General features: G+C 37.9%; 1 pseudogene; it reads right to left on the bottom strand.

Moving 5' to 3' along the window:
• On the bottom strand, positions 1-26,793 carry LOC124521101 (DPH3 homolog; annotated as a pseudogene).

Here is a 26,793-nt window from a genome sequence, read left to right as displayed (position 1 = left end):
TCAGCACTTATTAACTAATTATTTGTTGGTCAAAGGGACTGGAACTGTTTCTCCACACATAAACTGGTCTTGGTCATCAATGACTTTTATAATCAGAAAATAACTAAAACACATTGCCACATCTTTCCCAGTCTCCAAATCTTTCTCGGTGATGGAGAAGTCATCTCCACACAAGCAGGGGTAGAAAAATATCACTGAGTCTTCATCTTACTGGAAGTCCTCAATGTCCACCTCACTGTGAAAACCACCATTGTCACTGGGGCCAACAAAAGGCCATCACTCCAGCTACCCCCGCCACCTGACACCGTCCAGCCAGTATAACCTCATGGGCACTGGCCAAGCCAGGTGTAATCACCAGAGGAACTCTAAAGTATAACTTTAAATAGAGTAATGAATTACTGAATAGATGAGGAAACTATGAATTACTCAATTATCCTCTTATTGTTTAAGTCTTGAAAAAATATTTCCCTAAGCTACAAATATTACAAGAAAGATTTCAGTTTGTTTACAAACTTATACATAAAGTAAAACACACCTGGCTTTTCATCTTTCTGGCTCCAAAGCCAGAACAAGTAAGATAAGAACAACTAAGATAACATCGTGGCTTAAAAGTATGTATTTTCAAAGATAGCAAAGTAAGTCACATCTCCCTGAAATTGAAATCGCATATTAATAATTTAGTTCAAGACCATTCTTCTTTTTTCTTATAATGTTGCTAAACCATGTTTTCTCCACCTTTTATTTCAGGTAGTTAATCTTCTGGACACGCAATCAAATTGACTTTTGTTTGATTTAGCTCACCATTCTATCCTGTCCTCATTCTTTGGAATACTGGTTCTGCCAGCCAGCTGCACATACCTCCCTCCCAGCTTTGGACCATCCTTAGGTGAGCTGTGGATATTCTGATGGGTACATTTTATTTCTGCACTAGGACTGAGTCCCTTGAAACCCTAGAAACAAAATGCAGATATAATAAAAATAAAACCTTACAAAGCGTGACGGTAAAGTAATGCTTAAGTATTGGCAATGTTATTAGAGTATCTGTATAGCTTCTCAAGATTTGTGCTTTGGTTTGTTATAGTTGGGGTTTCTTCCCCAGCTTTAGTGTGTAATAAATGACATATAACTTTGTATAAGTTTAAGGTTTACAATGTGATGACTTGATGTACATGTATATTGTGAAATGATCGCCATCATAAGGTTAGTGAACACAAGATTCGCACTTTCGAATGCATTCATTCTGCATTTATACTTCCAAGTTGTTCAGATTAATGTATATGCCTCGTCTATTGATACTCCAGTGAACCAATGTGGCATTATTAAAAGACAATCTACTCAGTACTGTATATAGTAACTATGAAGCCTAATACTATGTAAGTGAAAAATTAATAAACAACAAACAAGATCCTTGTTAGAGCCCAGCCTCAGTGGTAACAAAGGCTGTTAACATTTGGATTCAACTCAAGAGGTGAAGCCAGACCACTGGTTATGACCTTACAGCCATCAGGCATGAGATATTGCACATTTAACAAGGAGATGGGCTTAGGGGGACCCAGCTGATGGAGGATTTAAGAGAAGGTCATCACAAGAGACTCTTAGTTAAAGAGATGAAAGCTGCAGTGTAAAATCAGGCAGGAATCAGAGCTGAAGGCTGAGCAGGTAATCAAAGCAAGAACAAGACAGAATGTGCGAGCCATCCTGAATTCCTATGATATAAACAACCAGCTGTTAGGGAACTTAATCCATCAAAACTAATTAAGGAAAACAGCAGAACATTTTTAGGTTGCTAGCTCTTTAGGAGCCCTCACGTGCCAATAATTTACCTGAAATGAGTAGACCTGATCTCAGGCTGGAAGTGACCCTAGAGGAGCCCTACGTGGACAGGGAATTCCGAAGAGTCTCAAAGTCCCACCGTGTGCCAGCTGCAGGTAGGCAGCAAGCCCACCTGGTACAAACATATTCACTAAGGTCATACCTTCAACTGAGTGATTCCTGACACATAAATAATTTTAAATTAAAAAGAAAAAAATAATGTGACATTAATTTTAATAATATTTTTATTTAACTATATATTTGCAAAGCATCATTTAAACAACTAATCAATATTAAAAAAATAGTGAGATATTTTACTCTGTTTTTCATACTAAGTCTTAAAATCCTGGGTGCATTTGCACTTACAGCCTGTATCATCTGGCCTAGTCATGTCACCAGTGCTTAATAGCTGCCTGTGGTTAGTAGCTACCACAATGGACAGGGAACAACTGAACTAACACTCAAATATGTCTGTTACAGCCTTCAACTGATATGTGAGGGAAAAAAAATAATGGCCACTCCCATTTGTAAATCACATCACAATCTAAGAAATGTTTTAATATTTTATCTCCTAGAATCCAACACAATAACCTATGGGGTTGGTATGACAAATATTATTACCATCTCTGGCTGGCAGATCAGAGAACTTAATAACTTAAGATCTTTATAAGATTACATTCCTAGTAATAAACTTGAACCCAAGTCTTCCGTCCAGAAATTAGGTTACCCCAGAGAGATTAAATGAATTGCCAAAGGCTAGCCAGTGTGTCAGTTGCAGAATATGAATTAAAATCTGGGCCATTTTAATGAGAAAGAATGAAATATGACCCTTTGTAGCAATGTGGATGGAACTGGAGAGTGTGATGCTAAGTGAAATAAGCCATACAGAGAAAGACAGATACCATATGTTTTCACTCTTAGGTGGTTGCTGAGAAACTTAACAGAAACCCATGGGGGAGGGGAAGGAAAAAAAAAAATGAGGTTAGAGTGGGAGAGAGCCAAAGCATAAGAGACTCTTTAAAACTGAGAATAAACTGAGGGTTGATGGGGGGTGGGAGGGAGAAAAATAAATAAATAAATAAATAAATAAATAAATAAATAAATAAATAATAAAAATTTTTTTAAAAAATAAAAATTTATATAATAAACTCAAAAAAAAAAAAATCTGGGCCATTTTACTCCCAAACCAATGCTCTCATTACCACAGCAACATTGCAGAGGTCCTCGTACTTTATACACAATTCTCAAGACTCCCTCACCAGTCATACTAATAACCCCTAGGCTATTCTTACTTGAACTACTATTTAGGGCCTATTCAATAGAGTGATATAATTCTTCAGCCCTCTCTCTTCATTTATATGTCACAGGAGTGTTTTAATGGAGTCTTAGCTTTTTTATGGCAAGAATAGGAACCTGTAATTTGTAGAAGCATTTGCAACAAATTGCTAAAGGTATCCTTTTAAATAGTGAAATGCACAAGATTAAGCTTAATGTGATCCCATTTTTGTAAAACAATAACCAAATATCTTTCTATAGCTATATATTTAAATACATATAACAAATGTATTTACGTCTTTATACTTACAATAGTGTACAGAAGAAAAATTCAGGAGAAAAACAAAGCAGATGGTTATTTGGGGGCTGGGAGAACTATAGTAACAGGTAAAGACAAGTAGGGAAGGGAGAAGCAAATAAAAAATAACAAAAGGAAAAAACTGCATCTACAATATGACTCTATTTATAAAATAGTAAGCTTGTGCATGTATATACTAAATGTACATATATGTTTATGTGTATACATACACACACATATGTGCATATAATTGTATATATTTTTGTGTTATTATACATACACAGGTATATATGTTTTTAAATGATCTCTTTACAGTCATGTCATGTGAATAGTTTGGAGCTGAAATCTAGGCACCAGCATGATCAATTACCTTTTTAAAATTTTAAGCATGGACACTAGACAATTTGCTCAGATTTCAGGAATGTAAGTTTTTAATACTTTCCATATAGTTCAATGAATACTCTGAAAGACAGACTCCATAGACTGAAATGTTAATCAGGAGAAACTACTTACTGACCCCTTACTATGTGCCAGGTACGGGCACTAGGCACACAGCAATGAACAAGACAAAGGCTCTATGCTCAAAGAGTTCATATTTTAATGTGGGGAAGTGGACAATAAACACAGACATGTGAGTTGTGCTAATTTCAGGAACTTTTAAGTGCACTGAGTAAGACATAGTGACAATTTGGTCTAAGTCTGAAAAGTGATAGGCTGTGGTCAGATTCAGGATATAATCTGGAAATATGGGCAACTGGACTTGCTGGTGGATTCAACAGGGACAATGAGTGAAAGAGGATTCAACAACAATTTCCACAATTTTGGCCTGAACAACCACTGGATGGATGACAGTACCATTTGCTGGTATGTGAAAGGATTGAGAGAGAATAGATTTTTATTTCTTTTTGAGAAAACTACGAGTTTTGACCACGTTAGATTAGAAAAGTCTAAAAGACACCCAAGTGAAAATGTTAAGTAAGCAGTCAGAGTATACTTCTGATGCTCAGGACAGAGTTTAGGGTGGAGCTAAAAATTTGGGAGCCATCAGCACAGAGATGGTATTTAAAGCCATGGGACTAGGGGCGCCTGGGTGGCGCAGTCGGTTAAGCGTCCGACTTCAGCCAGGTCACGATCTCGCGGTCCGTGAGTTCGAGCCCCGCGTCAGGCTCTGGGCTAATGGCTCGGAGCCTGGAGCCTGTTTCGGATTCTGTGTCTCCCTCTCTCTCTGCCCCTCCCCCGTTCATGCTCTGTCTCTCTCTGTCCCAAAAATAAATAAAACGTTGAAAAAATTAAAAAAAATAAAAATAAAGCCATGGGACTAAACAGGCTCTCCTCAGAAAAGTGTAACTAGAAAAGATTACGGAGCTGAAAAAAAACTCTGGGGCAATCCAACATTTAGAGATGTGCTAAAGACAGGGAGCTGGAAAACCTAAGAATGATTTGAAGAAGCAAACTGATCAAGAACACAAGTCAAGAGCAACAGAGCAGGAAAGGCAGAATATGTGGCTAACAATACAAGTGGGTGGTAGAAACATGAAGCATTTCTTGTTGGTGGCATCTCTTTTCTCTAGGAAATACAAAGCCAAGTTATCAGTTGAAAGTAAGAAAGAATAAGTAGTGTCTTGAAACTGAAGGGTTAAAGAGAAGATATGAAAGAGTCATCTAGGGAGGCTAAAGGTGAATTTATTGGAAAAGTGAAATAGAATTTTCTGAGTGATGATTTTGAGATCTGGGGTCCTAAACCTGAGGCAAGGCCTGTGAGCAGCATGGTGTGATTATTATCCGGCACCATTCATCTGCTCTGGTGTAGGGCCAGGATACACAGATAACTGGGGCTAGGAGGGACTCACGTTTGCTTAGGTGCATACAATGGAGGAGAAGGGGGTCAAGAGAGTTAAAGATGTTACTGAGGGAATGGCTATAGAGCCAAAACACGGAATCTAATTTGGAAAAAAAGGGGAGGGAGGACATTAACAGGTTTAAAACAGCAAAATGTGGAACAATTGATAGGAAGTCTTTAAGATGTAGCACTATCAAGTGGATACAGGGTAAGAGGTAGTGGTCAGCAGGCTGGGAGGCAAAGTCAAAGAGGAAAATGAGATGTGGGAGGTGGTGCAGTCACCAGTGATACCAGCTTCAGATATAAGTAAATATACAAGTCAGGAAAATGGAGAGGAGGAAGAGATTCCTGAAGCAGCTGAGAGCAGAACTCAGCAACAAGAGAAGAATGAGCCACAATCACAGTCACCCAGGAGCCAGTAGTGAGAGGAGGCACCTGAGAGGAGGGTAGATGGATGGCACCACAAGGTGAAGTAATGGTAACATCTGAAGTTGGGAACTAAAGAACTAGGTATTTAAAGAGACAAAAAGAGATTTGTAGGCAATGAAGAAAAATAAGAAGCCATCTATTCACCTCCAAGCCCTGAAGTGCACACGGAGCACGAGAAAAAACATAGCTACTTCTGGAGGGACTGCAGAGGGAGTGGTACCAGTAAAAACTGGTGTCACTTGAACAAGAATGTCATAGGAACAATCAGACAAGGGGCGGAGGTGTTGAGCCGCTTACAGGTGACAGACCCTAGGCTCCCGAAGACAGAGTGGAAGAGTCTGGACAGGGAAAGGCAGAAGAGAGCATCAGACCAGAGTATGCTCTGAGCAATGAGAGGAGAATTGTTTTTGAAATAATGGATAATCTGGAAGGTCTCATCATGTAATGGCAAAACTTAAGGTAAGCAGGGATGTGGGGTTTGTGGGAACTGGCCCTGAGAATGTTGGCCCCCTCAGCTCATGACCATGGGAAGTGACATTGGAGAGAACTCAGTGGTTCCTGCCTGCAGCTGGAGAGTTCCAAGTAATGTCCTCAAGACTGGCAGTCCTTTTATATATAAATGTTTTTTCCCCTCATCAAAGGGACAAAGAACTAGGCTGAATACTAAACAAGGCAAAAACCTAGGATGTGAAAGCAGAAATAGAAGTAGGAAAGTACTTAGGGACAGATTCCATAGCACTATAGGTTTCTAAAAGTACAAATTGATGTAATTTGCAACTGTGAACACTGCCACCAACAAAAACAACAACTAAAAAAAGAACAAGATGTCCTAAAGCACAAGGCTTCTCTCCTCCAACAGGAGTTCTGGGAGGAAACTGGGCTGGAAGGTGAATAAATCATGTACTTTCTCTGCCTGTATCAGTTATGACACTTTTGCTGCTAATTTCCTGGACATTGATTACTGCCTATATCCAAAATCTTTAAATTCTCAAGTGTAAAAATAAATATCAAAAAAATTGTTGAATTTTGGGAGAAGGAGGCAAAAAATAAAATACAGTAAGTGACCAAAAAAGGAAAAACAAACAAACAGAAAGATATGGTATACATATTTTGATTAAGCAAATAATTTCCTTTAATAAAAAGTTAAATTGACAGTGGTCAGTCTTGTGTATTTTAAGTGATGTAACGTGAGCTCCTATATTTATGTAGAACAAATTAGTTTTCCAAACGTAAAGGTCACTCATTTCAATAGTTGGATTTTCTGACTTTTCCCAATTATCAGAGCAATGCATGCGGAAAATGAGAAATAATAAAGTCCCATTATGGTAATGTTACAATGTATCACAGGAAAAGCAAGAAAGAAATCTCTTGGGAAAATCAATAAATAGGCAGCTTAATTCAATATTACAGTTGTGTTATTATATAGGCAATATTTTTTTAATTTGGAACTGGGAAAATATCTCTAAAGACAGTTTATTTTCTAAAGATGATTTTACTTAACAATTGCCAAATAATTGAATTTACAGTGATACATGCTCATCCAAATGTTCTTAAAGGTGGAGAAGCCCACCATCTGCCCTGTACACCATTTGGAATCAGAATGACTATTTGGGAACCATAATGACCAAAGGCTTCCAGCCACATGCTGCCAGGCTCTGCTCCTCATGCCTGTTATTAAGAGGCAGGCTGTTGACTCTAGAATTCCTCTATGAGTCATAAAAGGACCTGATATGCTTAATGCAATCAATCGTTTGGGAGGATACTCACAATGTAGCACACATATACACCAAGCTTTTCATATAAACAGCTCTAAAGGAAATTTATTGAAAATATATGTCAATATTTAGTGCTAGGAATATTATTCTATTATATTAGAGCATTAAACTAAACATGTTTCTCATAAGCCAAGTTTACTACAGCTCAGGAAATATCAAATTTCAAAAAGCCATTGGCCACATGTTACATGAAACAAACTGGTGTAGATTCCTTGTTTAAAAATTCAGGGAATTATAATCTTCTAAAGGAGACAGATAAAATCCAAGTAGTTGTGAAATCATGTGATTGCAACAGACTGGGCGTTCTGTAACCATATATTAACTGGTATTCAGTGGGTCAATTTTATTGCTGGGTTAGAAAAACTGAATGGAATGATGAATGTGACTCTACTGTTGAAAGAGCAGAATTTCGTTCAATCTATGGAAAGTAGAGGGTATCTGAAGTTTACATCCTCAAAGTACCTAAGTAAAATTAGGACTCCTATGAATAAGACTTGGATTTAAAAAGCCAATCACTATCACTCTCCACCCAGCAGCAGTCAAACATTAGCTGAATCTACCTGTGTCTACTGTTCCTTCCCTCTCAATGACCGCATGTGGCCAACAAGTCCACAAATCCCAAATTTGCATCATCTCCTGGGTCCAGTGCCTACCGCTGTTTATTTGAATCAAGCTCTCAGTATCCCAGCTCCAAATTCCAGGCTTAACTTGGCTCAGATGTCCATCCATGGTCCAGTCAGCCATAGTGTCATGTGATACATAAGGCTACCCCTGCCACAGATTACAGGAAAGCAGATTCCCTAATGAAAAGAGTGTGTAGGGAAGAGATGATTGGCATCTCTACCACAAAGGCATTTATTCTTCACTGTCCCCATGTCCTAGTCTTGCCCTTGTACAGCTCCCAGCACACCACAGAATTTGTCAATGATTATCTCAGGGGTGAACACAGTGGTAGCAATCAACCTTGGTATTGCCTTGGGAGCATAAGTAATAAAATGCCTCCATCATAAGATTGTACATTAATTAGGATGTGTGAGGTCACAGAAGGCTCTTTTTTACACTCTTGCTAGTGATATGAAATTCTTACCATACCCTCTATAATTATCTCAATGAGAAATCCCACATTATCAAGTCAGTCTTCTTAAAAGCAAAAAAGAAAAAAAAGTAAAAGCTTTGCTACAAGCAGAAGAAATTACAGTTATTACCTACATGCAAATAAAAACAAATAGGTGTGCATTAGTTAATCAGTGACTTCCTATATTATTTAGTTCTGAATATTTCTGTTCAACCACCTGAGGTCAAATTTTCTTCCTATCATTCTGAAGTCTGAATTTTCTCAAGACGCTGAATACTTCTGCATCTGATCCAAGCTGACTTTCCCTTTACTGTCCCTCTTGATCTCTGTTGTTTTTGACAATTCTAACTGTAGTCTTTTCTGATTTTCAGGTCCTCCTACAGATCCCTGAGTTCTCCTTGAGCCACTATTCCTAGGGTACAGAGCCATCTCCCTCTACTGTATAAACCAATCAGCTTGTTCCCTTATTTAATATAGCTCCTATTCACTGGTGGCCATAAACACTTTATTACCAACAGTAATGCTGAGAGTAATTAAGCGCCTGATTACTGGTCCAGATAGTAATTACAACAGGGAAAATTCAAATTTTGTCTTTAATTTATTGGTACCTAGTGTTATCAGGCCAACATCACCATAAAAGGCTCCAAAAGTATTTTGTTATAACAAATGTGAGCATCCTATTCCACTCTTCTTAAACATTCAAGCCACAAATTCTTTGAACTGTTGGACCAAATGAGAGAATAAGAAGACAAAATTTTTTTTTCTAAATAAAGACAATTCATGAAAAAACATCTGAGAATAAATAATAGGTATGGTATCAAGAAACGGCAACTAAGAAAATAAGTTACTTATTTAGCAATGCAATATATTTATTTAGCAATATAATAGCAATGCTATTATATTCAGCACATGATTCCAATAATCATGATTTAAAGCTGAACAGAGTCCATTTATTCATAAACACCATTTATAAATGCCTACCTTATTCAGATGCTATGTAGGACAAATCAAAATTAAAATCATATCCCTTGGGAACTTTAGAGTCTAATTGAGAATTGAATGCATAAACAGAAATTATCACTCACAACTTTTTCGTGCTGAATATATTCTATCACATTTTAACCAGGTAGAGGCATTATGCCTTTTCCTACGCACTTGACTGATAGCCTAGCTGAACACAGAGTTCCAGATTGGAAATCATTTCAATCAGAATTTTGAATATGTCATTCCATTATTTTCTGGTATTCAGGGTTGCTCATCTGAAATTGAGTACAATTTTTGAAAACTGGTCAATTTTCTTCATCCTCAGAGACTTTGGGAGTTTCTCTTTGTCAATTTTCTGGAATTTCATGATGATGTACCAAAGTGTGGATCCTTTTCTCATCTTTCCTATTTTCTCTCAGTGGTCCCTATCAGTCTGGCACTCCATAGCCTCTAGCCTGTTGTTTGATAATTCTCCCCAATTTTTATTCCCCTCTGTTTTCTCTGTTATCTCTGCTTGTTCTAGCACCTGGATAGGGGACCGCTTGAACTTATTTTTTAACTTTCTTATAATTTCTCAAATTTTTCATCTCTTTGGTTGTTTTATTCATAAATTTTCCTCAAATATATCTTTCAAAGATTCTATTTAATATTTAATTTCTGGCCCCATAGTTTTCATTTCTTTGTTTACTCAATGTGATCCAATAGTTTTTATTTCTAAGAATTCTAGTTTATTTGATGTCCTTTTTGTTTCATTTATGAAATATATTTTCTCATCACTTAGGGATATTAATTATAGTTTTCATTATTTTATTTTGCTCTTTACATTTTTTATCTACCCTATGTTCTTTATTTCTACATATTTGATTTGGCATCTAAAAAATTTTTTTTAAGTTTATTCATTTACTTTGAGAGAAGGCAAGCACAAGCAAGAGAGGAGCAGAGAGAAGGAGAGACAGAATCCTAAGCAGGCACCATGACATCTGTGCACAGCCCGATGCAGGGCTCAAACTCACAAACCGTGAGATCATAACCTGAGCTGAAACCAAGTGTGGGATGCTTAACTGAATATGTCACCCAGGCACCCCTATTTGGTTTGGTTTCTAAAAGAACCTGCCTCATATGTCTATCGATCCTTGATTGCTGATTTTAACAATGAGGCACTAAAAAACCAAGTAGATGTTGCATGTGTAGATGTGACTTGTTGACTGCTTCACTGACAGTGGATCTGATGGTGTTGTCCCGCTGGGCCCCTAACTGTCCACACCTGTAGAAATTTTCTCTGAAACATAAATCTCAAGAGAGGAATCCTCCAGTTTTTACCTGAGAGCCTGCCAGTATCATCAAAGCTCATTTAAGAGATGAGGGGAAGGGGATTTCATGGCACAGTGTGAAGATTTTAATCTACTATCTTTGTTTTCTGTATGTTTCACCTGCTTTCAGTTATGCCCAAGTCCAGAGTCTGCTTCGTTTAACCTCTCCAGAAATTAACCTCTAGTCTTCTATGGAGAAGTGGCTCAGCAAACTGTGGAAGGGGATCAGAAGATCCAACAGCTTTTATATAGACTTTCAACTGATCCTTAACATTTTTGGCCCTGCTTGTACCCCCTCCCTCTTTTCAGAAGTACCTGAAATTCCCAAGCCTAGTTTCTAGGGCTCTGGAGCACATTCAGCTGACCTGGATGTTTCCCTCACTGCTAGCTTGAGTTTCAGATTCCTCATCTTCTAGGTCTGTTACTATTCATATATCTGGGGAATAAAGATGGCCATAATTATTTTGGCCCATTTGTTCTACTGAAACTACTACTTTGACTAATAAAATATGGCAGAAATGGAGCTGTGCGAGTTGTCAGACCCAGGCCCTAAGAGAGTGACAGCCTACGGATCCTGTCTCTTGGACACTCATTTAGATGGCCTGAACTACCGGGAAACAATCGAACCATGCTGTAGGACAGACGACATTGGAAGGCCCTGAGACCGCATGGAGAGAGAAAGAGATCCACCTAAGCCCAGACTCCAGCTCCCTCTGCTCAAGTGCATGAATAAAGCAATCCTGGATACTCCAAATCAGTCCAACTGCAGAGAAATACCCTCAGGAATCACAGTCAATACCATATGAAATATTAGAATCACCCAACTGAATCCTGCCCAAATTTTTGACTATAAAAATTGTAGAGTATGATATAATATTTGTTTTAATCCATTAACTTTTGAGATAGTTAATTATGTGGCCATAAATTACCAGAGCAATCTGTTTTCCGCATCCAAATTATGTTGTATTTTTCCCCTCTCCTGGTCTCTTTGCCCTTGGGACTTATAACTTTTTTTTTTAATCTCTATGCTGTCATTTTAGGGAGCTTTCAGTGGCGGTGGTAGAGAATGCATATATGCTGTCCACCATGCTTAATGAGAAGCCACCTCAGTTACTCTTTAATCTCTTTTATATTCCGAAGTATGATTTATTTTTTTTGTATATTTCATTGTTAGGTTTTTGTTGGATTTTCAAAACATAAATGGAAAATTCTGATGGCATCAGCTATCTCTTCCATTAATTACACTTCCACAAACCAAAGTCATTCTGATAAAACAATTACATTCCTTCTGGTCTACCAACACATTTGCGATATTAAGATTGAGCCATATTTCTAACAAAGTTTAGCATTCATTATCCTGCCCAGAAAAGTCAATGACAGATAACAGCAATGAATTTAATGCCACATGTCAACTCATTTTACAGAACTAAAGAGTCTGTCCTTTTTTAAAATCTAGTTAAGGAAATGTCTACTCTCATCTTTTAGCCCTATTCCTGACAGGATCCATCAGTACTTGGTAAAAACTGGATCAAATTAATGCTTTCTGGCTTGCATTAGCAGCCAGCAAGGTCATTCATTAGTGTGTGAAATACACCCAGAATTTCAAAAGATAGAGGTGTCATTTGAGAAAAGAACACACTAGTGCTTCATCCCAATCACTCCTACACCACAACCCAAGTTGTAACACATGATCCTTTTCAGGAACATGGCATTACATAAGAGTATAACCAATAACAGGTGTTCTGATGTTTCCTTAGAAGTCAGCATGCTACTGACATATAGCTAAACAGTAATTACAGTGATTTAGGGATTTAGAGGAGTTGATGACTGCTGCTACCATAAGCTTGATTATAACAGAGAATTAGGGATTGGGGAAAAAGGAAAGAAGGGTAACCCTAGATATGTCTGTATTTCCAAGTGGGTGCTCCGTAGACATTAGTTTCCCGATCCTTTCTTTTGTCCTTCTGTGGAACTACCCAGTGAACACAGTATATGGGGCCAATTCAGAAGAAGGAGAAGAACAGGGATTCTGGAGAATGGGCTGTACAATGTGCTGTGGTCCAGTGCTTCTCAGATTAATGTGCATACAAATCACCTAGGATGCTCTTAAAATGCAGGTTCTGATTCAGTAGGTCTCACTAGTACTGAGGTTCTGCATTACTAACAAGATCCAAAGTTATGCCAAGGTTTCTGGCCCACAGAACTCACTTTGAGAAGTGAGAATATAGTCAGATTTTATATATCTCTCTTCTCTCATTAAATTTCAGTTCTTATCCTCCCAGCATACCAACAAAATTCAGAAAATATTTTACCAAAGGTTTAGGACAAAAGAGCACAGCATAGCAACTTAAAAATTAGGCCTATATGTATCCCTAAATACCTCATTCTTTTAATATGCTTTTTTGAGCTTTATAAATAAATGTTATAATCTTCTGAGACTCACTTTTTTTCATCATGTTTATCAAATTTATCCATACAGCTGCCACTTACAACAATAATGATAAAGTTCTGATTCTTAGCTCAGCGGTGTGTTCACAAGTGTTCATTTATTACTATGCTTCAAAATTAAACATCACTGTGTATTCTTTTATATGTTTCAAGTACTATATTCTAAAAACATTTCAAATAAATATTTCACACCTTCTTTCTTAAAGTTCCTACAGCCATTAACACCGCCAGCAGTGTCTTCTGATCATCCACTCCATGGAGCCCAATCAAAGACCAATCACTTCGTTCCAACCCCCCTCCCTCTCATCTTTCATTTGTTTTCCTCTAATTGAAGCTCTTAACTCTTCAATCCCTATTACTGATTTTTCTTCATGTATTATTCAACATTAACTTGTGACAGCTGCAATGTCTCAGCAGTTTTATTCAATAATACAATATTTTTGCTCATATAAAATCCAGAGCTAAAGTTCCTGGCCATCACATCTTCTGGGCCATTCTTGCAGGTACTCAACCTCAAGACTCATGATATTTCCATAGTTCTACCATATTAAAAGCTCTCCCTTTCAGCTGTGTGGTTAGGAAGGAAGAACAAGGAAGACTGCACAAGGGCTGTTTATGGCCTCAAAGTGGCATATATATCACTTCCACTCGCCTTCCATTAGAAGGACTTAATGACACAGTCCACCTGGACACAAAGGGATACTGGGGAAAATATGTCTTCTTGTGCTCCCAGGAGAAAAATAAAATAGTTTTGTAAACAAAGAAAAAATAACTTACCCATTCTCCCTTCCACCATACATAGCCCTTAAAAATTAAATTCTTGGGGCACCCGAGTGGCTCAGTCGGTTGAGCATCCGACTCCGGCTCAGGTCATGATCTCACAGTTTGTGAGTTTGAGCCCCGTGTTGGGCTCTGTGCTGACAGCTCAGAACCTGAAGCCTGTTTCATATCCTGTGTCTCCCTCTCTCTCTGCCCCTCCCCCACTTGCACTTGGTCTCTCTCTGTCTCTCAAAAATAAATAAACTTTTAAAAAAATTAAATTCTCAATAATGTTCATGAAATGAATTGGCATGGGTAGTTACCTGTGAAGAGGGATATAATCTGACTGCATACACCTGGCTTCTTGAGTAACTGCTGAATATTTTGAAACTCAATTTTCCTATATTGGTTTAAAAATGTTCCTATATAATTGAAAGTCAATACACTGTTCATTGATAATTGTATTACCTTTGGGTAATACAAAAAGTAAATTATAGTCCCTGTTCCCTGAAGGCTTATAATCCAGTTAGGAAAAAAAGATACTAGCTGTGCAATAATATAGAATTTAAATATCACCTTTAAAATAACACACATATGTGGAATTTAAGAAACAAAACAAATGAACATAGGGGAAGAGAAGGAAAAATAGGAAAGAAACAGCAAGGGAGGCAAACCATAAGAGACTCTTAAATACATAGAACAAACTGAGAGTTGCTGGAGGGATGTTGGGTAGGAGGGATAGGCCAAATAGGTGATGGGCATTGAGGAGGGCCCTTGTTGGGATGCACACTGGGTGTTATACGTAAGTGATGACTTACTCAGTTCTACTCCAGAAACCAATACTACACTGTATGTTTACACTAATTTGAATTTTAATAAAGAAAAAAAATGGAAAACATCCCAAGGTACTCTTTCCTAAACAAATCAGTTAGGAAAGTAAAAAACAAACAAACAAACAAACAAATAAAATAACACTAGACCAATTGCCAAATGATTGTTGTGAATCCTATGGAATATAAATTTTTTTAAGAAAGTAGTAATTATGGCTGTGGAAATATGGAATCATTTGAAAATATTGATAGATGACTGATTCATTGATTGATATAGATAATAGATCATTAGATGATAGATGATAGATAGATAGATAGATAGATGGATAGAATAGGTCCTTTTCTCTAAGAGGTACAAGATATGCTTGTGATGCACAGAAAAGTACACATAGACAGAATTGAGCACATTTTAATTTTACTAGCTTGACCTATGCTGCAATAGGCCCATTTATCCTATGGCTCAGTTCCTAGTATAGTTTATGCCTCCGTAAAAATAAAGTACTATAATGTTCTACTCTAACTATTATGCTTCCATTTTCTATTAAAAATTCCCTTGGTAATAAGGAAACAGGCAGGTTCATTTATCCCACAGGGCCTATAAATTCAGCAAACAACATCCTGTATTGCCCTTAAAATTAATCACATCCCAGAGTGCCTCAAAATGAACTTTAGCAAATAATGCAACTGTGATAAAATTTGCATATCAGATTTACAATGTATTCAAAGCTTCTATTTCCTCCCATCTCAGCACTTCTTTCCTAAATGAAATTGTACATATCCGGTAAGAGCAAAGGTGAAGTGCACTGCAAGAAATGTCAACCTTACTAAAAGAAACAGATATGTGACATGTGGTCTGGGACCACGGTGACAATATGTACACAGATGGTAAATCTGCATTCAGATTCGCAGTTGTGGTTTGGGGCAGGATACATAGGTTACCTAGCAAGATAAGATTTTTCTCTTGCTGGCAATTTCATAACAGGAAGTAGAGCCATTTAGAATTATTAAAGGGAAAAGTTGTGGCTCACATTAATTAGCATGTGAAATATATTGAGCATTTCAAAAAGATAGAGGTGCCATTTGAGAAGGGAACACACTAGTGTTTCATCCCAATCACTCCTGCACCCCAATCCCAGTTGTAAAACATGATCCTATTCAGCAGCATGGGAGTTGTAACCAATAGCAAGTGCTCCAAGTGATATTTTCCTAGAAGTCAGCATGCTACAGACATATGGCCAAATAGCAATTACAGAGACTTAGGTATTTATATGAGGCATATAAATTCATTTATATGAATTCTAAGACATCAGGACTAGTCAAAGGAAAAACCCAAAGTGATTCCCACCCTAAATGTTCATTGACCTTTCCTACCCCCATGACAAACTTTCTCTCCTGCCCCTATTACAAACACCTGGTGGCCTCCAGCTCTCTTCTTCCACCAAAAGTGTTCTCTTAGAAAGAAATCTGCCAACATCAAGTTATCTGTCTATACCCTCATGCTGTGCTTCTCAAATGAGAAGCATGGACAACGTGGAGCAAGTGCTAGGGAGCAGTTAGCCAGCAGACACATGAAGTCACAGGGTAAAACTGGGGCCACACATTGTGAAAGTCAACTTGATTCAAGGTAGAAGACTTTTCTATCGTAGGATCAAATGTACATTTAAATTAATTCTAAAGAGAAACTCTCCTTTGGTGGCAGATTGGCTTCCTAATCTATACCACTGTTATGGATCTAGGTCCAGACATACATATTCGCCTTCTTCTGTCCTTATGGATAATTAAGAGGAAAATTTTGAGAAGCATTGTCTTTACACTTGTACTATGTTTGGATCTACTTTACTTTTCAATGCAGTCTTGTTACTTTCCAATGATTCAGGAAGTATATCTGTATAGGAAACTCTCTTATCCATAAAGCAAAGCTTCTCACCTTTTTCTGTATGAAAACACCTGGGGATAAGACACACACTGATGAGCAACACAGAGGGTGATCCTCAGCAGAGTATTAGAATCTTGGCAAAACACTGATTCTGATAATTCCCTCAGGAGGAGTTATTCTATTACCTCATCCCATACTTCTACCTACTCATTTAGCCAATAAACATTTATTTAAGGTCAATTCTCTGTAAGTCACATGCTATGCCATCATTTAGAAACTTACATATATTTGATGCTGGAGATAAGGAAGGCAGTGAACAGTTTATTGTAACATAATGCAAAAATTAGAATCCACAGACCTTTGAAATGGCAGTAAATGTGTCTAAAAATCAAGAGAATAAGAAAACAATAGCTAAAGCAGATCTAGGGATGATTCAGATTTTGAAGTTAGCAGAGAGGTTCCCTTACAATCTTCACCATTGCCTCTCCTCATCTTAACTCAGTCATGAACAACTCCAGGAGACCAGGAAGTACAGCAACAAGGATTCAGACACCAGCACACAACACAGAGCAGAATATGCATGAGGAGGAATCTGGGGACAGATTGTCACAGGACTGGCACAGAAATCATATAGAATAAGGACTGCAGAGAAAGCACTAGGTTTGGCAAGTACAAAGTCAATGATGACCAATCTTTGAGATAACTAAGAAGTACTTAGGAAGATTTTTGTGGGTAGGAAAACAGAGAGTAAAGCATACAGTCCTGGAGTAGATTTAAGAACACAAATTAAAAAAGACTGACATCAGAAGGGCGCCTGGCTAGGGCATGTGACTCTTGATCTCAGATTCATAAGCTCAAGCCCCACATTGAGTGTAGGGCTTACTTTAATAAATAGATAGATACATAGGTAGATAGATAGATAGGCAGGTAGGTAGATAGATAGATGATAGATAGATAGATAGATAGATAGATAGATAGATAGATAGATAAAAGAATAATCTTGGGTGACAAGGATAAAATCTGTAACCTCCTATTTAAATGCGCAAAAAAAAACTTTAATGTAAATTTATTTTTATAACTAAATTTATTCTGTTTCCAGCCCTCATTCCCATACAGTAGCAAAATAAAACAAAAACTCTCATATGTGCATTTAAGGTATCTCAGCCTTTTCTTTAATATTAATTAAGGGGGTGCCTGGGTGGCTCAGTCAGTTAAGCATCCAACCCTTGATTTCTGCTCAGATCATGATCTTATGGGTTCATGGGTTTGAGCCCCACATGGGGCTTCACAGGCTGACTGTGCACCCTGCTTGGGATTCCCTCTCTCTCCTTTTCTCTCTCCCCCTCCCGTGAACTAACTAACCAATAACTAACTCTTTCTCTCTCTCTGTCTCTCTCTCTCCCTTCCTCCCTCCCTCCCTCTTTCTCAATAAATAAATAACTTTTAAAAAAGATTAATTCAGGATCTTTTAGATTAGTTTTTGGGGGTATAATTTCAGGGATCACTTACTTAGGTTCTCTGCTTTCTGCTTGACCTAAATCTTGGGGCGCTTACTTATCACTGTGGCACCAATGTAAGGGATGTCTGATGTACATTTGACCCTGCTTTTCAAATATTCACACCTTCTTGAATATATCCCTCATTTCACATGATCCCCTATGTCTGTCACACTGGCATCTGCTAAAATATGGCTGGTTTTTTTATAGTACCCCTAGCTTCTCTAGGCCCCTCTGCACCCTCCTTGCCCCAACGAGGGCTGTTTTAGGCCCCAGTAGACTTCCTTATCTCCAAGGAAGCCTGATAATGACAGGCTGCACTCTCAGTGTTACCCCGAATGTGTCCTCCCACAGGCCTACAGCACTCTCCTCAACCAGGTCTAATATCCCACTGTGACAGTGCCATGTCACTTTGGCACCATGTGGAATGTGAAAAGGGGCTTAACAGTTTCCTGGGATACACCCTGGAAAGGAAGAAACAAGACACTCTTGTTTTATCCCTGCTGTCTCTTCCTCTCCCTCTCAACCCACCTAGAAGGTTTTCTACTTTCCACTTTTATCTGGCAACAACTCCAGACAAGTTCAAAATGATCAGATCCTCCTCCCCTCACTGGGGAAATAAAGGAGGAAAGCTACAACAACATAAACTCAATTGCTAAGAAAATGAGAATGTAAAATGGAACTTTTATTGAATATTATTCTTTAACACTTGGAAAGCTTATGTGGTAGGCTATGTTCAGTTCTGCCATGGGCCCAAAACACAAAGAATAGAACACAGACATATGTGACTGAGACACAAGCAGGAATACCTTTATTGGCACTGGTACTCTGTGTCCCCACCCATAGAGTAATTGTTTCAACAGCAGGAAAGGACCTGAAGTTTCTTGTCTTCTCTGAACTAGTGGTTCTTAAATTTCCTCATAGGCAGTGCTGTCAACAGGATCTGGGTGGCAGCTCCTTAAGGAACAAGGGGAGGCATCAGGTAACTGCATACATTGGCCTGCATACTTTTCTGGTGGACATAATTTACACAATTGTTTGCTAGGCAACCAAAGTGAAAGTAACCTTGAGCCATCTCCAGTTCATCATTCCAGTGAGTCTTAAACCGATACCAACTTTCATAGCCTTGCCTAGCTCAACGTCCCCCTCCACTGACCTTCTGTTATCCCATCTTCACCTTGCCCTTAGCTTTCTTTCTCCTAATAACTTTGACTTGTCCAATAAGAACTCTTTCCCTGAACTCTATCTTGAAATTTCCTTCCTGGCTTGCCCTGATCCCTCTCAGGTCAACTTTTCCCTTGGATATCATCCCACAGGCTCACCTCTCTCCAGTTGCCCTGGCCTCAAAGATGATGCAAGCCACCTTTTTAAAGACATTTGTATCAAAAGAAAAATAATTATGCAATCAACCACCTTACACTAAATTTCAGGAGATCCTGGCCTCAGCATGCTACAAATCAGACTAGGCTTGCAATATTCCATTATTCTACTTGTGTGTAAGACTACTGTAATCAGTTTCCTATGGTTGCTATAATCACAGACTTGACAGCTTAAGGCAATGTAAATTTATTCTCTTACAGTTTGGGAGACTGGAAGTCTGAAATCAGTTTCACTGGGCTAACGTTAAGCTGCTGGCAGTGCTGATTCCTTCTGGAGGCTCTGGGGAGAATTCACGTTATTGTTTTTTCCTAGCTTCTAGAGGCCATCTGCATTGCTTGGCTCAGGACTCCTTCCCTGCATCACTTCAATCTCTTGCTGCCACCATCTTCACAAAGCTCCCTCCAAGTCCCTTTTATGAGGTCTTGTGTAATTACATTTAGGGTCTGCTCAGATAATGCAGGATAATCTTCCCATCTCCAGATCCTTAATTTACTCACTTCTGCAAAGTCCCTTTTGCCATATAAGGTAATAGTCACAGGTTCCAGAGTTTAGGGCACAGATATCTTTGGTGGAGCCATTATTTAGCCACCACAACTATAAATACATAATAACAGAAAACCGTCAAATGTCAATACCACCATGAAAGTAAAAAAAAAAAAATACTACAGTAACAAGGAAAAATAACTTCTATAACCACAATCATTAAACCACTCATTAAAAAAAAACTTTCATAATATTATTAAGGGCTTTCCACTGAATATATTTAAGAAGCTTCAAATTTTTTTTTCATTTAACATCCATGTGAGGAGAGCTCCATGGAGAAATCATTTTTCTTTTCACTATTAGAAAAACTCTAAGCTCACCTACAAAAGCAACAATTTCTATGTGTACCAAGTGTAATTTAAATAAAGCCATGAAAAAATGGCACTGTCTAGGATCCAAAGATAATAACCTTTTTCTTTCATGCTTTTTGTTTATACTTAATATAAATAATGTGGATAAGTCAACTATACATCAATTAAAAAATAATAACGTGGATATTAGCAAAGTAAGGGCCATCAAGTAGCAAGGGAAAGTAAACAAAGTGCTTTAAAGATCATTCAAAAATGTCTTTCAGAAAATTCTGTGCACTTGTAGGTAGTCACATTTTGTTTTCAAATTACACCTTTATTGGGGCGCCTGGGTGGCTCAGTCAGTTGGGCATCCAACTTCGGCTCAAGTCAAGATCTCATGGTTCATGAGTTCAAGCCTCCCATTGGGCTCTGTGCTGACAGCTCAGAGCCTGGAGCCTCCTTCAGATTCCGTGTCTCCCTCTCTCTCTGCCTCTCCCCAGCTCACGCTGTGTTTCTCTCTGTCTCTCAAAAACAAATGAATGTTAAAAAAAATTTTTTTAATTACATCTTTACTTTTATAGTGAGTCAACTTGTCAGCAAAATATAGGCATAAACTTTCAACATGGTATTAAAAGACATATTTCATGAACCATATTGCTTGGGCTCCACAAGGTATAAATAAGTACCCTTCTGTAGCAACTTGCCTAACACTGTGAATATTAGGCATACCTTGAAAGTCATAGTGCATATTCTGACCTAAGAGCAGTATAAGCTTTAACTCCTCTGTGCTTCAGTTTCATCTGTAAAATAAGGATAGTTCCTACTTCTTAGGGTTGTTGCACAAATTAAATCGTACACAAGAAAGTACCTAGAGTAGTACCTGGAAAATAATAAGTTCTCAATCCACTTTAGTTATTTTCATTATCTCAGCTTTTGGATTCACCAGTTTAATTTTTAACAACAAGAAAAATCTAGAATGACCATAAAAATAAAATACAGTGAATTCGTGTAAAGTACATGCACTCATCAAATTAGATCACAAAAATAGACTACCTTAATAATAAACACATAGGTCAGTGAAACAAAATAAAGAACCCAAAATGGGCCCACATAAATATGATTTTAACTGATTTTTGACAAAGCTGCATAAGAGTTCAATGAAGGGAGGATGGCCTTTCAACAAATGATTATGTAGCAATTGGGCATCCATAGGCAAAAATAAATAAATAAGCCTTGACTTAAATCTTACATCTTGTTCAAAATTCACTCAAAATGGATCATAGATTTAAATATAAAACTCTGAAACTGTAAAATGTTCAGAAAAAAAATACAAGAGAAATTCTTTGGGCTCTAGAGCTAGGAAGAGTTCTTAGAATTGGCAACAAAAGCAAAAGCCATAAAAAGAGAAACTAATAAATCAGACCTCATCAGAATTTAAAATTTTGTCCTATGAAAGCCCATATGAGGAGAATATACAGATAGCAAAGAAGCACATGAAAAAGATGTTCAACATCCCTTGCCATTAGAGAAATACAAACTGAGACCACAGTGTAATTTCAGTACACACTTAACAGAATGGCTAAAATAAAAAAGTGACACCACTGAAGGCTGGCAAAGCTATGTTCAGAAACTGGATCACTCATATATAGCTGGTGAAATCATAAAATGATATAGCCATTCTAGCAAACAGTTTGGCAGCATCTTGTAAAACTAAACACTCATCTACTATACATCCCAACAATTGTACTCCTGGGCCTTTATCCCAGAAAAAGGAAAATTTACATTCACACAAAGACCTGTGCGTGAGTGGACCCAGCAGCTTTAACCATAACAGCCAAACACAGGCATCTGTCCAGATGTCCTTTAAGGGGTGGAAGGTTAATCAAATTGTGGCACATCCATATCATGGGGTACTACAGCAATTAAAAAAAAAAAAAGAAGGAACCATTCATACACACAACAACCTGGCTAAATCTCCAGAGAATTATACTAGGGGGATAAAAGCCAATTTTGAAATCCAACTATGATATGTATGGTTCCAACTAGATAACATTCTGGAAAAGGCAAAACTACAGAGACAGTAAAAAAATCTGTGGTTGTAGGGGTTGCAGGGAGGAAGGAATGAATAGACAGAACACAGAAGATTTTTGGGACAGTGAAACTATTTTGTGTGATACAGTAATGGTAGATATATGTCATTATACATTTGTGCAAGCCCACAGAATGTACACTAAAAGTGAACCCAATATAAAATGTATAAACTATGGGCCTTAGCTAATAATGATGTGTCAATTCAGGTTCATCAATTGTAATATATGCATCATTCTGGAGGGGGAGGCTATGCATGTGTTAGAGTACATGAGAACTCTCTGTACTTTCTGCTCTCATTTTGCTGTGAACATACAATTACTCTAAAAAATAAAGTCTATTTTTTTAGGTTTATTTATTTATTTTGAGTGGAGGGAAGGGGTAGAGAGAAACAGAGAATCTGAAGCAAACTCTGTGCTGTCAGCACAGAGCCTGACACAGGGCTGGATCCCACGAACCATGAGATCATGACCTGAGCCAAAATCGAGTTGGATGCTCAACCAACTGAGCTACCCAGGACCCCCCCCCAAGTCTATTTTTTAAAAAATCCCACTTCAGAGGCGCCTGGGGGGCTCAGGTGGTTAAGCATCCAACTTTGGCTCAGCTCATGATCCACCACTCGTGGGTTCAAGCCCCACATCGGGTTCTGTGCTGACAGCTCCGAGCCTGGACCTGCTTCAGATTCTGTGTCTCCTTCTCTATCTCTACTCCTCTCCCACTCATTCTCTCTCTCTCTCTGTCTCTCAAAAATAAATAAACTTTAAAAAAAATTTTTTAAGGTTACTTCATTCATGATTACATAACTTCATTGAAATGGCAAAATACAGCAATAAGAAACAGATTACTGGTTGTTTAAGGAAAACGTGGGAGCAGAAGGAAAGTAGGTGTGGTTATAAAAGGATAACACAATGGGGTGCCTAGGTGGCTTGGTCAGTTAAGCATCAGACTCTTGATCTTGGCTCAGGTCATGATCTCATAGTTCGTGGGTTGAGTACCACATCAGGCTCTGCACTGACAGTGCAGAGCCTGCTTGGGATTCTGTCTCTCCTTCTCTCTGCCCCTCCCCCACTAATGCACTCGTGCACGTGCTCTCTCTCTCTCTCTCTCTCTCTCTCTCTCAAAATAAATAAACTTTAAAAAATAAAATAAAATAAAATAAAAAATAAAATAAAGGATAACATGAGAAATCCTCGTGGTATTGGACCTGTTCAGTATCTTGACTGTGGTGGCAGATACATAAATCTAAAAAATGATAAAACTGCATAGAATACACACACACACACACACATACAATATACAGATGCACACATATGTGTGAAAGTACAAGTAAAACTGGGGAAATATGAATAACATTGTTGGATTGCATCCATGTCAATATCCTGGTTGTTATTACACTATAGCTGTTACCATTGGGGGAAACTGAGCAAAAGGTACAAGAGATCACTCTCTATTATATATTACAACTGTATGTGAATTACAATTATTTCAATTTTAAAACTGAACTTCCTCTCCAGCAGGTTTTAACGATGCCACAGAAACTTGCCATAGCCTTCTTAATTTTGCTGTTTATAACCAATGTTCACTCTTCAACTAAAGTCATTAGCAAATGAACATGGCATGCTTCCTCTCTTTAAGAACTGAAAGCTAGAAGCACTTCAGTTGGTTGAGGGTCCGACTTTGGCTCAGGTCATAAACTTGCAGTTCATGAGTTCAAGCCCCATGTCAGGCTCTGTGCTAACAGTTTAGAGCCTGGAGCCTGCTTCAGATTCTGTGTCTCCCTCTCTCTCTGTGCCTCCACCACCCATACTCTGTCTCTCTCTCTCTCAAAAATAAATAAACATTAAAAAATTCTTTTTTAATTTTAAAAAGAACTGAAACCTATTCTAGCCTTAGAAATTCCTGATGTACTGGCATTTAGGGCTTGCCTCATCTTGCCTGTAAGGTTGTGCAGCCTTACCATCCAGAGATTAAAGGAACTACAGTCCACATAGCCAGGTCCTGACAGTGTTTGGTAGGTCACAGGCTTTGTCGATGTCACCGAAACATCTGTGAAAATGATCTGCTCAACTGGGTTAAAAAAGCAACTTACTGGCCAGGGGGAAAGAAATTTATGCCACAGAAAAAGCAACTTACTGGCCAGGGGGAAAGAAATTTATGCCACAGAAAATTATAAAGATGCAGCCAGCCACCAACAAAAATATTATGACATAAGGCAGATGGTGATGAGAATCAGAAAGATCTATAAAGAGAATTTCTTTCTCTGCAGCAATCATAAGGGTACACTTCCAAAGTAAAGGGAGTAGGGTAGCCTGGGTGGCTCAGTCGGTTAAGCATCTGACTCTTGATTTCAGCTCAGGTCATGATCTCATGATTTATGAGATCAAGCGACTCATTAGTCTCTGTGCTGAGCCTGCTTGGGATTCTCTCTCTCTCTCTCTCTCAAAAATAAACTTACAAAAAATAAGGAGAATCAAAGTAGACCCCTCTAAGCTTATCACTGCCCAAAACTTAATTTCATTTCAACCATGAAATTGTATCTACTGTCTAAAGTGTAAAATGTAAAGATTTTGTTGGGTTCTAATTGATACCATCTGATAAGAAACACCAGATTTTGATGCCGAGAAAAGGGAAATTAGCTAAATATTGAACTGAGAAACACCAGATTTAGACTGTTAATGAAAGACCACATATGGAGCAAGGGAGGAAAACAGACCAGAAGACTGGTTTACTGTTTTCTTTTAAATTTTTTTTCTTTTTTGCCTTTCCTTTTTCTTCTACTTCTCTATCTCTTCTCCTTATTGTATGTTTTGTTTCATTTTTTAAGATTCTGCACTCAACCTGATCTCCCCAGCTTCTACCTAAATAGTTCATTTCCAGGCTTCTGATATGTCTAAATTTTTCAGACAGACTTGGGAAAAGGGGTGAAGCGGAAAACACAGAAATGCATTAGCATTCAGGACTGAGAAGCAAGCCCCTCAGGAAAGAAGGTGTCCAAAGAATATAAATAACTTGGCTAAATAACCTTAGTCACCAGCAAAGAGAAAGCAAAGTGTTTATCATAAGCCATCTATCCTGACCCATTTACTCAATCTTAGTTAGGTTTAAATCATTATATATATACTCATATATATGTATATACATACACATATGTATGTGTATGTATATGTATATGAATATGTATATGTATGTATACATACATATCATATATACAGTGACAGTATCATATATACACATATATATACATACACATACAAAGATCTTTTCACTAAAACCTAAGGCACCTAGACCAAGACAGCACCAGTTTGGTATCTTCATGACAAACAAAACTCAACATGGGAGAGACACCTTCGCACCTCTACGGGGAGGGGAGCTGAGTATAGGTGAGGGCCCATGTCCCACTGAAGGTTCCATATAGCATGGTCCTGCTGGGACCATGCTATGTAAAGGAAAAGCCTTAACATAGAAACTAAAAAGATGTATTTGTGAGATCACAGGAGTCATCCCTATAGATGCCCAGAAATGTATAGAAGGGATACAAGGGGTAATGGGAATAATGAAATAGTAGATAGCAAAAAATCCAGAAAAAAAAACCCACATAATTTACTGTAATTAATATAAGCACATTTTTACCCTTAAGCTGATGTAGTCCAGGGAAATACAAATTTCATGTACATACAGTTTACTTTCACTTAACAAAGAAAGTACTCAATTGGAATAAATTGACCTCTGGTCTCCTCCCAAACCTACCTGAGTAATCCCTATGGATGTCTTTTTATACTTTATATAGTTAGTCAAATATAGCTTTTGCTAATGACAGGTTTTTATGTCAGCGTGTAAATACTTGTAAATAAAAACTACAGAATATAATTTCATGTATACAGCAATTCATTGACTGCCAGCAGTGAATTAAATGCAGCATATAACATTCCATCAACTTCCCAATAGATGTGATCTTTTACCTCTGAGCAAACTATCTATAACATAGACCCCAACATGTAAAATAAAAGTTCTTCATGAAAGAACCTCCAGGTCTTACTTGCAACACTTTCCAATTTGTCCTGTGATTTTACCTAACTATCTAATAAATTCCTTCTTCCTAAATGGGAATTTCCATGGCCACCTTTGGTCATTATTTTCACATCTGAACTGCACTCAATAATATTCTTTAAACGTCAGTCCCTTCTTTGTTCTATTTCATGCCCTCTTGCTTTTGAACTATTATATCCTTGAAGAGTTTCCTTTTATATACCTTTTCTATCTTCCAAACTTTATCTGCATTCGTCAT

Source organism: Lynx rufus, unplaced genomic scaffold (assembly GCF_022079265.1).
Source record: "Lynx rufus isolate CCGP_SWC_20201006 ecotype Redwood Valley unplaced genomic scaffold, mLynRuf1.p SCAF_3, whole genome shotgun sequence".
Classification (NCBI taxonomy): domain Eukaryota; kingdom Metazoa; phylum Chordata; class Mammalia; order Carnivora; family Felidae; genus Lynx; species Lynx rufus.
The sequence above is the reverse complement of the archived record's forward strand: the minus strand, read 5'-3'. Positions and strand labels throughout refer to the sequence as shown.